This window comes from Lonchura striata, chromosome 1, assembly GCF_050655825.1.
Source record: "Lonchura striata isolate lonStrDom1 chromosome 1, ASM5065582v1, whole genome shotgun sequence".
Lineage (NCBI taxonomy): Eukaryota > Metazoa > Chordata > Aves > Passeriformes > Estrildidae > Lonchura > Lonchura striata.
Window position 1 is genome coordinate 23,269,015 of NC_140703.1, and position 13,480 is coordinate 23,282,494.

A 13,480-nucleotide genomic window follows, 5' to 3' on the forward strand; every position below is an offset into this window, starting at 1 on the left:
TTTGGCCATTTTCCCTGGGAAAGAAAACTCACCAGTCCAGGTTGCTGATGTCAGTTTGTAGGGCTCCCTTGGGTCTATCAGGGCAGCACAACTTTGAGGAGGGGACAACTTCGGTCTGGGGTCCATCCTTCGATTAAAGGATTTTTTGCATTCGGGTCCGAGCCCAGCGCCTGGGGCCCCTGGGCACATCCTTTGGCCATTTTCCCTGGGAAAGAAAACTCACTAGTCCAGGTTGCTGATGTCAGTTTGTAGGGCTCCCTTGGGTCTATCAGGGCAGCACAACTTTGAGGAGGGGACAACTTTGGTCTGCGAACCATCCTCCGATATAAGGAGTTTTTGAAGTGAGGCCCCAGCCCATTGCCAGGAGCCCCTGGGCACATCCTTTGGCCATTTTCCCTGGGAAAGAAAATTCACCAGTCCAGGTTGCTGATGTCAGTTTGTAGGGCTCCCTTGGGTCTCTCAGGGCAGCACAACTTTGAGGAGGGGACAACTTTGGTCTGTGATCCATTCTTCGATATAAGGATTCTTCGCAGTCAGGTCCCAGCCCGGGGTCAGGGGACCCTGGGCACATCCTTTGGCCATTTTCCCTGGGAAATAAAACTCACCAGTCCAGGTTGCTGATGTCAGTTTGTAGGGCTCCCTTGGGTCTATCTGGGAAGCACGACTTTGAGGAGGGGACAACTTTGGTCTGTGATCCATTCTTCGATATAAGGATTCTTCGCAGTCAGGCCCCAGCCCAGTGCCAGGGGCCCCTGGGCACATCCTTTGGCCATTTTCCCTGGGAAATAAAACTCACCAGTCCAGGTTGCTGATGTCAGTTTGTAGGGCTCTCTTGGGTCTCTCAGGGCAGCACAACTTTGAGGAGGGGACAACTTCGGTCTGGGGTCCATCCTTCGATATAAGGATTCTTTGCAGTCAGGTGCCAGCCCAGTGCCAGGGGCCCCTGGGCACATCCTTTGGCCATTTTCCCTGGGAAAGAAAACTCACCAGTCCAGGTTGCTGATGTCAGTTTGTAGGGCTCCCTTGGGTCTATCAGGGCAGCACAACTTTGAGGAGGGGACAACTTCGGTTGGGGGTCCATACTTCAATATAAGGATTCTCTGCAGTCAGGCCCCAACCCAGGGCCAGGGGCCCCTGGGCACATCCTTTGGCCATTTTCCCTGGGAAAGAAAACTCACCAGTCCAGGTTGCTGATGTCAGTTTGTAGGGCTCCCTTGGGTCTATCAGGGCAGCACAACTTTGAGGATGAGACAACTTCGGTCTGGGGTCCATCCTTCGATATAAGGATTTTTTGCATTCAGGTCCGAGCCCAGCGCCTGGGGCCCCTGGGCACACCCTTTGGCCATTTTCCCTGGGAAAGAAAACTCACTAGTCCAGGTTGCTGATGTCAGTTTGTAGGGCTCCCTTGGGTCTATCAGGGCAGCACAACTTTGAGGAGGGGACAACTTTGGTCTGTGATCCATTCTTCGATATAAGGATTCTTCGCAGTCAGGTCCCAGCCCGGGGTCAGGGGCCCCTGGGCACATCCTTTGGCCATTTTCCCTGGGAAAGAAAACTCACCAGTCCAGGTTGCTGATGTCAGTTTGTAGGGCTCTCTTGGGTCTCTCAGGGCAGCACAACTTTGAGGAGGGGACAACTTCGGTTGGGGGTCCATCCTTCGATATAAGGATTTTTTGCAGTCAGGTGCCAGCCCAGTGCCAGGGGCCCCTGGGCACATCCTTTGGCCATTTTCCCTGGGAAAGAAAACTCACCAGTCCAGGTTGCTGATGTCAGTTTGTAGGGCTCCCTTGGGTCTATCAGGGCAGCACAACTCTGAGGAGGGGAAAACTTTGGTCTGGGGTCCATCTTTCGATATAAGGATTCTTTGCAGTCAGGTCCCAGCCCTGCTCTTGGGGCTCCTGGGAACATCCTTTGGCCATTTTCCCTGGGAAAGAAAACTCACCAGTCCAGGTTGCTGATGTCAGTTTGTAGGGCATCCTTGTGTCTCTCAGGGCAGCACAACTTTGAGGAGGGGACAACTTCGGTTGGGGGTCCAAATTTCGCTATAAGGATTCTCTGCAGTCAGGCCCCAGTCTGGGGCCAGGGGCCCCTGGGCACATCCTTTGGCCATTTTCCCTGGGAAAGAAAACTCACCAGTCCAGGTTGCTGATGTCAGTTTGTAGGGCTCCCTTGGGTCTATCAGGGCAGCACAACTTTGAGGATGGGACAACTTCGGTCTGGGGTCCATCCTTCGATATAAGGATTTTTTGCATTCAGGTCCGAGCCCAGTGCCTGGGGCCCCTGGGCACATCCTTTGGCCATTTTCCCTGGGAAAGAAAACTCACTAGTCCAGGTTGCTGATGTCAGTTTGTAGGGCTCCCTTGGGTCTATCAGGGCAGCACAACTTTGAGGAGGGGACAACTTTGGTCTGCGAACCATCCTTCGATATAAGGATTCTTTGCAGTCAGGCCCTAGCCCATTGCCAGGGGCCCCTGGGCACATCCTTTGGCCATTTTCCCTGGGAAAGAAAACTCACCAGTCCAGGTTGCTGATGTCAGTTTGTAGGGCTCCCTTGGGTCTCTCAGGGCAGCACAACTTTGAGGAGGGGACAACTTTGGTCTGTGATCCATTCTTCGATATAAGGATTCTTCGCAGTCAGGCCCCAGCCCATTGCCAGGGGCCCCTGGGCACATCCTTTGGCCATTTTCCCTGGGAAATAAAACTCACCAGTCCAGGTTGCTGATGTCAGTTTGTAGGGCTCTCTTGGGTCTCTCAGGGCAGCACAACTTTGAGGAGGGGACAACTTCGGTCTGGGGTCCATCCTTCGATATAAGGATTCTTTGCAGTCAGGTCCGAGTCCAGTGCCAGGGGCCCCTGGGCACATCCTTTGGCCATTTTCCCTGGGAAAGAAAACTCACCAGTCCAGGTTGCTGATGTCAGTTTGTAGGGCTCCCTTGGGTCTATCAGGGCAGCACAACTTTGAGGAGGGGACAACTTCGGTTGGGGGTCCATACTTCAATATAAGGATTCTCTGCAGTCAGGCCCCAGCCCAGGGCCAGGGGCCCCTGGGCACATCCTTTGGCCATTTTCCCTGGGAAAGAAAACTCACCAGTCCAGGTTGCTGATGTCAGTTTGTAGGGCTCCCTTGGGTCTATCAGGGCAGCACAACTTTGAGGATGGGACAACTTCGGTCTGGGGTCCATCCTTCGATATAAGGATTTTTTGCATTCAGGTCCGAGCCCAGCGCCTGGGGCCCCTGGGCACATCCTTTGGCCATTTTCCCTGGGAAAGAAAACTCACTAGTCCAGGTTGCTGATGTCAGTTTGTAGGGCTCCCTTGGGTCTATCAGGGCAGCACAACTTTGAGGAGGGGACAACTTTGGTCTGCGAACCATCCTCCGATATAAGGAGTTTTTGCAGTGAGGCCCCTGCCCATTGCCAGGGGCCCCTGGGCACATCCTTTGGCCATTTTCCCTGGGAAAGAAAATTCACCAGTCCAGGTTGCTGATGTCAGTTTGTAGGGCTCCCTTGGGTCTCTCAGGGCAGCACAACATTGAGGAGGGGACAACTTTGGTCTGTGATCCATTCTTCGATATAAGGATTCTCCGAAGTCAGGTCCCAGCCCGGGGTCAGGGGCCCCTGGGCACATCCTTTGGCCATTTTCCCTGGGAAAGAAAACTCACCAGTCCAGGTTGCTGATGTCAGTTTGTAGGGCTCTCTTGGTTCTCTCAGGGCAGCACAACTTTGAGGAGGGGACAACTTCAGTCTGGGGTCCATCCTTCGATATAAGGATTCTTTGCAGTCAGGTCCGAGCCCAGTGCCAGGGGCCCCTGGGCACATCCTTTGGCCATTTTCCCTGGGAAAGAAAACTCACCAGTCCAGGTTGCTGATGTCAGTTTGTAGGGCTCCCTTGTGTCTCTCAGGGCAGCACAACTTTGAGGAGGGGACAACTTCGGTTGGGGGTCCATACTTCAATATAAGGATACTCTGCAGTCAGGCCCCAGCCCAGGGCCAGGGGCCCCTGGGCACATCCTTTGGCCATTTTCCCTGGGAAAGAAAACTCACCAGTCCAGGTTGCTGATATCAGTTTGTAGGGCTCCCTTGGGTCTATCAGGGCAGCACAACTTTGAGGAGGGGACAACTTTGGTCTGCGAACCATCCTCCGATATAAGGATTCTTTGCAGTCAGGCCCCAGCCCATTGCCAGGGGCCCCTGGGCACATCCTTTGGCCATTTTCCCTGGGAAAGAAAATTCACCAGTCCAGGTTGCTGATGTCAGTTTGTAGGGCTCCCTTGGGTCTCTCAGGGCAGCACAACTTTGAGGAGGGGACAACTTTGGTCTGTGATCCATTCTTCGATATAAGGATTCTTCGCAGTCAGGTCCGAGCCCAGTGCCAGGGGCCCCTGGGCACATCCTTTGGCCATTTTCCATGGGAAAGAAAACTCACCAGTCCAGGTTGCTGATGTCAGTTAGTAGGGCTCCCTTGGGTCTATCAGGGCAGCACAACTTTGAGGAGGGGACAACTTCGGTTGGGGGTCCATACTTCAATATAAGGATTCTCTGCAGTCAGGCCCCAACCCAGGGCCAGGGGCCCCTGGGCACATCCTTTGGCCAATTTCCCTGGGAAAGAAAACTCACCAGTCCAGGTTGCTGATGTCAGTTTGTAGGGCTCCCTTGGGTCTATCAGGGCAGCACAACTTTGAGGATGAGACAATTTCGGTCTGGGGTCCATCCTTCGATATAAGGATTTTTTGCATTCAGGTCCGAGCCCAGCGCCTGGGGCCCCTGGGCACATCCTTTGGCCATTTTCCCTGGGAAAGAAAACTCACTAGTCCAGGTTGCTGATGTCAGTTTGTAGGGCTCCCTTGGGTCTCTCAGGGTAGCACAACTTTGAGGAGGGGACAACTTTGGTCTGCGAACCATCCTCCGATATAAGGATTCTTTGCAGTCAGGCCCCAGCCCATTGCCAGGGGCCCCTGGGCACATCCTTTGGCCATTTTCCCTGGGAAAGAAAATTCACCAGTCCAGGTTGCTGATGTCAGTTTGTAGGGCTCCCTTGGGTCTCTCAGGGCAGCACAACTTTGAGGAGGGGACAACTTTGGTCTGTGATCCATTCTTCGATATAAGGATTCTTCGCAGTCAGATCCCAGCCCGGGGTCAGGGGCCCCTGGGCACATCCTTTGGCCATTTTCCCTGGGAAAGAAAACTCACCAGTCCAGGTTGCTGATGTCAGTTTGTAGGGCTCTCTTGGGTCTCTCAGGGCAGCACAACTTTGAGGAGGGGACAACTTCGGTTGGGGGTCCATCCTTCGATATAAGGATTTTTTGCAGTCAGGTGCCAGCCCTGCTCTTGGGGCTCCTGGGAACATCCTTTGGCCATTTTCCCTGGGAAAGAAAACTCACCAGTCCAGGTTGCTGATGTCAGTTTGTAGGGCATCCTTGTGTCTCTCAGGGCAGCACAACTTTGAGGAGGGGACAACTTCGGTTGGGGGTCCAAATTTCGATATAAGGATTCTCTGCAGTCAGGCCCCAGCCCAGGGCCAGGGGCCCCTGGGCACAACCTTTGGCCATTTTCCCTGGGAAAGAAAACTCACCAGTCCAGGTTGCTGATGTCAGTTTGTAGGGCTCCCTTGGGTCTATCAGGGCAGCACAACTTTGAGGATGGGACAACTTCGGTCTGGGGTCCATCCTTCGATATAAGGATTTTTTGCATACAGGTCCGAGCCCAGTGCCTGGGGCCCCTGGGCACATCCTTTGGCCATTTTCCCTGGGAAAGAAAACTCACCAGTCCAGGTTGCTGATGTCAGTTTGTAGGGCTCCCTTGGGTCTATCAGGGCAGCACAACTTTGAGGAGGGGACAACTTTGGTCTGTGATCCATTCTTCGATATAAGGATTCTTCGCAGTCAGGTCACAGCCCGGGGTCAGGGGCCCCTGGGCACATCCTTTGGCCATTTTCCCTGGGAAAGAAAACTCACCAGTCCAGGTTGCTGATATCAGTTTGTAGGGCTCCCTTGGGTCTATCAGGGCAGCACAACTCTGAGGAGGGGAAAACTTTGGTCTGCGAACCATCCTTCGATATAAGGATTCTTTGCAGTCAGGCCCTAGCCCATTGCCAGGGGCCCCTGGGCACATCCTTTGGCCATTTTCCCTGGGAAAGAAAACTCACCAGTCCAGGTTGCTGATGTCAGTTTGTAGGGCTCCCTTGGGTCTCTCAGGGCAGCACAACTTTGAGGAGGGGACAACTTTGGTCTGTGATCCATTCTTCGATATAAGGATTCTTCGCAGTCAGGTCACAGCCCGGGGTCAGGGGCCCCTGGGCACATCCTTTGGCCATTTTCCCTGGGAAAGAAAACTCACCAGTCCAGGTTGCTGATGTCAGTTTGTAGGGCTCCCTTGGGTCTATCTGGGAAGCACGACTTTGAGGAGGGGACAACTTTGGTCTGTGATGCATTCTTCGATATAAGGATTCTTCGCAGTCAGGCCCCAGCCCAGTGCCAGGGGCCCCTGGGCACATCCTTTGGCCATTTTCCCTGGGAAATAAAACTCACCAGTCCAGGTTGCTGATGTCAGTTTGTAGGGCTCTCTTGGGTCTCTCAGGGCAGCACAACTTTGAGGAGGGGACAACTTCGGTCTGGGGTCCATCGTTCGATATAAGGATTCTTTGCAGTCAGGTCCGAGTCCAGTGCCAGGGGCCCCTGGGAACATCCTTTGGCCATTTTCCCTGGGAAAGAAAACTCACCAGTCCAGGTTGCTGATGTCAGTTTGTAGGGCTCCCTTGGGTCTATCAGGGCAGCACAACTTTGAGGAGGGGACAACTTCGGTTGGGGGTCCATACTTCAATATAAGGATTCTCTGCAGTCAGGTCCCAGCCCAGGGACGGGGACCCTGGGCACATCCTTTGGCCATTTTCCCTGGGAAAGAAAACTCACCAGTCCAGGTTGCTGATGTCAGTTTGTAGGGCTCCCTTGGGTCTATCAGGGCAGCACAACTTTGAGGAGGGGACAACATCGGTCTGGGGTCCATCCTTCGATATAAGGATTCTCTGCATTCAGGTCCGAGCCCAGCGCCTGGGGCCCCTGGGCACATCCTTTGGCCATTTTCCCTGGGAAAGAAAACTCACCAGTCCAGGTTCCGGATGTCACTTTGTAGGGCTCCCTTGGGTCTCTCAGGGCAGCACAACTTTGAGGAGGGGACAACTTTGGTCTGTGATCCATTCTTCGATATAAGGATTCTTCGCAGTCAGGTCACAGCCCGGGGTCAGGGGCCCCTGGGCACATCCTTTGGCCATTTTCCCTGGGAAAGAAAACTCACCAGTCCAGGTTGCTGATATCAGTTTGTAGGGCTCCCTTGGGTCTATCAGGGCAGCACAACTCTGAGGAGGGGAAAACTTTGGTCTGCGAACCATCCTTCGATATAAGGATTCTTTGCAGTCAGGCCCTAGCCCATTGCCAGGGGCCCCTGGGCACATCCTTTGGCCATTTTCCCTGGGAAAGAAAACTCACCAGTCCAGGTTGCTGATGTCAGTTTGTAGGGCTCCCTTGGGTCTCTCAGGGCAGCACAACTTTGAGGAGGGGACAACTTTGGTCTGTGATCCATTCTTCGATATAAGGATTCTTCGCAGTCAGGTCACAGCCCGGGGTCAGGGGCCCCTGGGCACATCCTTTGGCCATTTTCCCTGGGAAAGAAAACTCACCAGTCCAGGTTGCTGATGTCAGTTTGTAGGGCTCTCTTGGGTCTCTCAGGGCAGCACAACTTTGAGGAGGGGACAACTTCGGTTGGGGGTCCATCCTTCGATATAAAGATTTTTTGCAGTCAGGTGCCAGCCCAGTGCCAGGGGCCCCTGGGCACATCCTTTGGCCATTTTCCCTGGGAAAGAAAACTCACCAGTCCAGGTTGCTGATGTCAGTTTGTAGGGCTCTCTTGGGTCTCTCAGGGCAGCACAACTTTGAGGAGGGGACCACTTCGGTCTGGGGTCCATCCTTCGATATAAGGATTTTTTGCAGTCAGGTCAGAGTCCAGTGCCAGGTGCCCCTGGGCACATCCTTTGGCCATTTTCCCTGGGAAAGAAAACTCACCAGTCCAGGTTGCTGATGTCAGTTTGTAGGGCTCCCTTGGGTCTATCAGGGCAGCACAACTTTGAGGAGGGGACAACTTCGGTCTGGGGTCCATCCTTCGATATAAGGATTTTTTGCATTCAGGTCCGAGCCCAGCGCCTGGGGCCCCTGGGCACATCCTTTGGCCATTTTCCCTGGGAAAGAAAACTCACTAGTCCAGGTTGCTGATGTCAGTTTGTAGGGCTCCCTTGGGTCTATCAGGGCAGCACAACTTTGAGGAGGGGACAACTTTGGTCTGCGAACCATCCTCCGATATAAGGAGTTTTTGAAGTGAGGCCCCAGCCCATTGCCAGGGGCCCCTGGGCAAATCCTTTGGCCATTTTCCCTGGGAAAGAAAATTCACCAGTCCAGGTTGCTGATGTCAGTTTGTAGGGCTCCCTTGGGTCTCTCAGGGCAGCACAACTTTGAGGAGGGGACAACTTTGGTCTGTGATCCATTCTTCGATATAAGGATTCTTCGCAGTCAGGTCCCAGCCCGGGGTCAGGGGACCCTGGGCACATCCTTTGGCCATTTTCCCTGGGAAAGAAAACTCACCAGTCCAGGTTGCTGATGTCAGTTTGTAGGGCTCCCTTGGGTCTATCTGGGAAGCACGACTTTGAGGAGGGGACAACTTTGGTCTGTGATCCATTCTTCGATATAAGGATTCTTCGCAGTCAGGCCCCAGCCCAGTGCCAGGGGCCCCTGGGCACATCCTTTGGCCATTTTCCCTGGGAAATAAAACTCACCAGTCCAGGTTGCTGATGTCAGTTTGTAGGGCTCTCTTGGGTCTCTCAGGGCAGCACAACTTTGAGGAGGGGACAACTTCGGTTGGGGGTCCATCCTTCGATATAAGGATTCTTTGCAGTCAGGTCCGAGCCCATTGCCAGGGGCCCCTGGGCACATCCTTTGGCCATTTTCCCTGGGAAATAAAACTCACCAGTCCAGGTTCCTGATGTCAGTTTGTAGGGCCCCCTTGGGTCTCTCAGGGCAGCACAACTTTGAGGAGGGGACAACTTCGGTTGGGGGTCCATACTTCAATATAAGGATTCTCTGCAGTCAGGCCCCAACCCAGGGCCAGGGGCCCCTGGGCACATCCTTTGGCCATTTTCCCTGGGAAAGAAAACTCACCAGTCCAGGTTGCTGATGTCAGTTTGTAGGGCTCCCTTGGGTCTATCAGGGCAGCACAACTTTGAGGATGAGACAACTTCGGTCTGGGGTCCATCCTTCGATATAAGGATTTTTTGCATTCAGGTCCGAGCCCAGCGCCTGGGGCCCCTGGGCACATCCTTTGGCCATTTTCCCTGGGAAAGAAAACTCACTAGTCCAGGTTGCTGATGTCAGTTTGTAGGGCTCCCTTGGGTCTATCAGGGCAGCACAACTTTGAGGAGGGGACAACTTTGGTCTGCGAACCATCCTCCGATATAAGGATTCTTTGCAGTCAGGCCCCAGCCCATTGCCAGGGGCCCCTGGGCACATCCTTTGGCCATTTTCCCTGGGAAAGAAAATTCACCAGTCCAGGTTGCTGATGTCAGTTTGTAGGGCTCCCTTGGGTCTCTCAGGGCAGCACAACTTTGAGGAGGGGACAACTTTGGTCTGTGATCCATTCTTCGATATAAGGATTCTTCGCAGTCAGGTCCCAGCCCGGGGTCAGGGGCCCCTGGGCACATCCTTTGGCCATTTTCCCTGGGAAAGAAAACTCACCAGTCCAGGTTGCTGATGTCAGTTTGTAGGGCTCTCTTGGGTCTCTCAGGGCAGCACAACTTTGAGGAGGGGACAACTTCGGTTGGGGGTCCATCCTTCGATATAAGGATTTTTTGCAGTCAGGTGCCAGCCCAGTGCCAGGGGCCCCTGGGCACATCCTTTGGCCATTTTCCCTGGGAAAGAAAACTCACCAGTCCAGGTTGCTGATGTCAGTTTGTAGGGCTCCCTTGGGTCTATCTGGGCAGCACAATTTTGAGGAGGGGACAATTTCGGTCTGGGGTCCATCTTTCGATATAAGGATTCTTTGCAGTCAGGTCCCAGCCCTGCTCTTGGGGCTCCTGGGCACATCCTTTGGCCATTTTCCCTGGGAAAGAAAACTCACCAGTCCAGGTTGCTGATGTCAGTTTGTAGGGCATCCTTGTGTCTCTCAGGGCAGCACAACTTTGAGGAGGGGACAACTTCGGTTGGGGGTCCAAATTTCGATATAAGGATTCTCTGCAGTCAGGCCCCAGTCTGGGGCCAGGGGCCCCTGGGCACATGCTTTGGCCATTTTCCCTGGGAAATAAAACTCACCAGTCCAGGTTGCTGATGTCAGTTTGTAGGGCTCCCTTGGGTCTATCAGGGCAGCACAACTTTGAGGATGGGACAACTTCGGTCTGGGGTCCATCCTTCGATATAAGGATTTTTTGCATTCAGGTCCGAGCCCAGTGCCTGGGGCCCCTGGGCACATCCTTTGGCCATTTTCCCTGGGAAAGAAAACTCACTAGTCCAGGTTGCTGATGTCAGTTTGTAGGGCTCCCTTGGGTCTATCAGGGCAGCACAACTTTGAGGAGGGGACAACTTTGGTCTGCGAACCATCCTTCGATATAAGGATTCTTTGCAGTCAGGCCCTAGGCCATTGCCAGGGGCCCCTGGGCACATCCTTTGGCCATTTTCCCTGGGAAAGAAAACTCACCAGTCCAGGTTGCTGATGTCAGTTTGTAGGGCTCCCTTGGGTCTATCAGGGCAGCACAACTTTGAGGAGGGGACAACTTTGGTCTGTGATCCATTCTTCGATATAAGGATTCTTCGCAGTCAGGTCACAGCCCGGGGTCAGGGGCCCCTGGGCACATCCTTTGGCCATTTTCCCTGGGAAAGAAAACTCACCAGTCCAGGTTGCTGATATCAGTTTGTAGGGCTCCCTTGGGTCTATCAGGGCAGCACAACTCTGAGGAGGGGAAAACTTTGGTCTGCGAACCATCCTTCGATATAAGGATTCTTCGCAGTCAGGCCCCAGCCCAGTGCCAGGGGCCCCTGGGCACATCCTTTGGCCATTTTCCCTGGGAAATAAAACTCACCAGTCCAGGTTGCTGATGTCAGTTTGTAGGGCTCTCTTGGGTCTCTCAGGGCAGCACAACTTTGAGGAGGGGACAACTTCGGTCTGGGGTCCATCCTTCGATATAAGGATTTTTTGCAGTCAGGTGCCAGCCCAGTGCCATGGGCCCCTGGGAACATCCTTTGGCCATTTTCCCTGGGAAATAAAACTCACCAGTCCAGGTTGCTAATGTCAGTTTGTAGGGCTCCCTTGGGTCTATCAGGGCAGCACAAGTACGAGATGGGGACAACTTTGGTCTGGGGTCCATCCTTCGATATAAGGATTCTTTGCAGTCAGGTCCGAGCCCAGTGCCAGGGGCCCCTGGGCACATCCTTTGGCCATTTTCCCTGGGAAAGAAAACTCACCAGTCCAGGTTGCTGATGTCAGTTTGTAGGGCTCCCTTGGGTCTATCAGGGCAGCACAACCTTGAGGAGGGGACAACTTTGGTCTGCGAACCATCCTTCGATATAAGGATTCTTTGCAGTCAGGCCCTAGCCCATTGCCAGGGGCCCCTGGGCACATCCTTTGGCCATTTTCCCTGGGAAAGAAAACTCACCAGTCCAGGTTGCTGATGTCAGTTTGTAGGGCTCCCTTGGGTCTCTCAGGGCAGCACAACTTTGAGGAGGGGACAACTTTGGTCTGTGATCCATTCTTCGATATAAGGATTCTTCGCAGTCAGGTCCCAGCCCGGGGTCAGGGGACCCTGGGCACATCCTTTGGCCATTTTCCCTGGGAAAGAAAACTCACCAGTCCAGGTTGCTGATGTCAGTTTGTAGGGCTCCCTTGGGTCTATCTGGGAAGCACGACTTTGAGGAGGGGACAACTTTGGTCTGTGATCCATTCTTCGATATAAGGATTCTTCGCAGTCAGGCCCCAGCCCAGTGCCAGGGGCCCCTGGGCACATCCTTTGGCCATTTTCCCTGGGAAATAAAACTCACCAGTCCAGGTTGCTGATGTCAGTTTGTAGGGCTCTCTTGGGTCTCTCAGGGCAGCACAACTTTGAGGAGGGGACAACTTCGGTCTGGGGTCCATCCTTCGATATAAGGATTCTTTGCAGTCAGGTCCGAGCCCATTGCCAGGGGCCCCTGGGCACATCCTTTGGCCATTTTCCCTGGGAAAGAAAACTCACCAGTCCAGGTTGCTGATGTCAGTTTGTAGGGCTCCCTTGGGTCTATCAGGGCAGCACAACTTTGAGGATGAGACAACTTCGGTCTGGGGTCCATCCTTCGATATAAGGATTTTTTGCATTCAGGTCCGAACCCAGCGCCTGGGGCCCCTGGGCACATCCTTTGGCCATTTTCCCTGGGAAAGAAAACTCACTAGTCCAGGTTGCTGATGTCAGTTTGTAGGGCTCCCTTGGGTCTATCAGGGCAGCACAACTTTGAGGAGGGGACAACTTTGGTCTGCGAACCATCCTCCGATATAAGGATTCTTTGCAGTCAGGCCCCAGCCCATTGCCAGGGGCCCCTGGGCACATCCTTTGGCCATTTTCCCTGGGAAAGAAAATTCACCAGTCCAGGTTGCTGATGTCAGTTTGTAGGGCTCCCTTGGGTCTATCAGGGCAGCACAACTTTGAGGAGGGGACAACTTTGGTCTGTGATCCATTCTTCGATATAAGGATTCTTCGCAGTCAGGTCCCAGCCCGGGGTCAGGGGCCCCTGGGCACATCCTTTGGCCATTTTCCCTGGGAAAGAAAACTCACCAGTCCAGGTTGCTGATGTCAGTTTGTAGGGCTCCCTTGGGTCTATCTGGGCAGCACAATTTTGAGGAGGGGACAATTTCGGTCTGGGGTCCATCTTTCGATATAAGGATTCTTTGCAGTCAGGTCCCAGCCCTGCTCTTGGGGCTCCTGGGAACATCCTTTGGCCATTTTCCCTGGGAAAGAAAACTCACCAGTCCAGGTTGCTGATGTCAGTTTGTAGGGCATCCTTGTGTCTCTCAGGGCAGCACAACTTTGAGGAGGGGACAACTTCGGTTGGGGGTCCAAATTTCGATATAAGGATTCTCTGCAGTCAGGCCCCAGTCTGGGGCCAGGGGCCCCTGGGCACATGCTTTGGCCATTTTCCCTGGGAAAGAAAACTCACCAGTCCAGGTTGCTGATGTCAGTTTGTAGGGCTCCCTTGGGTCTATCAGGGCAGCACAACTTTGAGGATGGGACAACTTCGGTCTGGGGTCCATCCTTCGATATAAGGATTTTTTGCATTCAGGTCCGAGCCCAGTGCCTGGGGCCCCTGGGCACATCCTTTGGCCATTTTCCCTGGGAAAGAAAACTCACTAGTCCAGGTTGCTGATGTCAGTTTGTAGGGCTCCCTTGGGTCTATCAGGGCAGCACAACTTTGAGGAGGGGACAACTT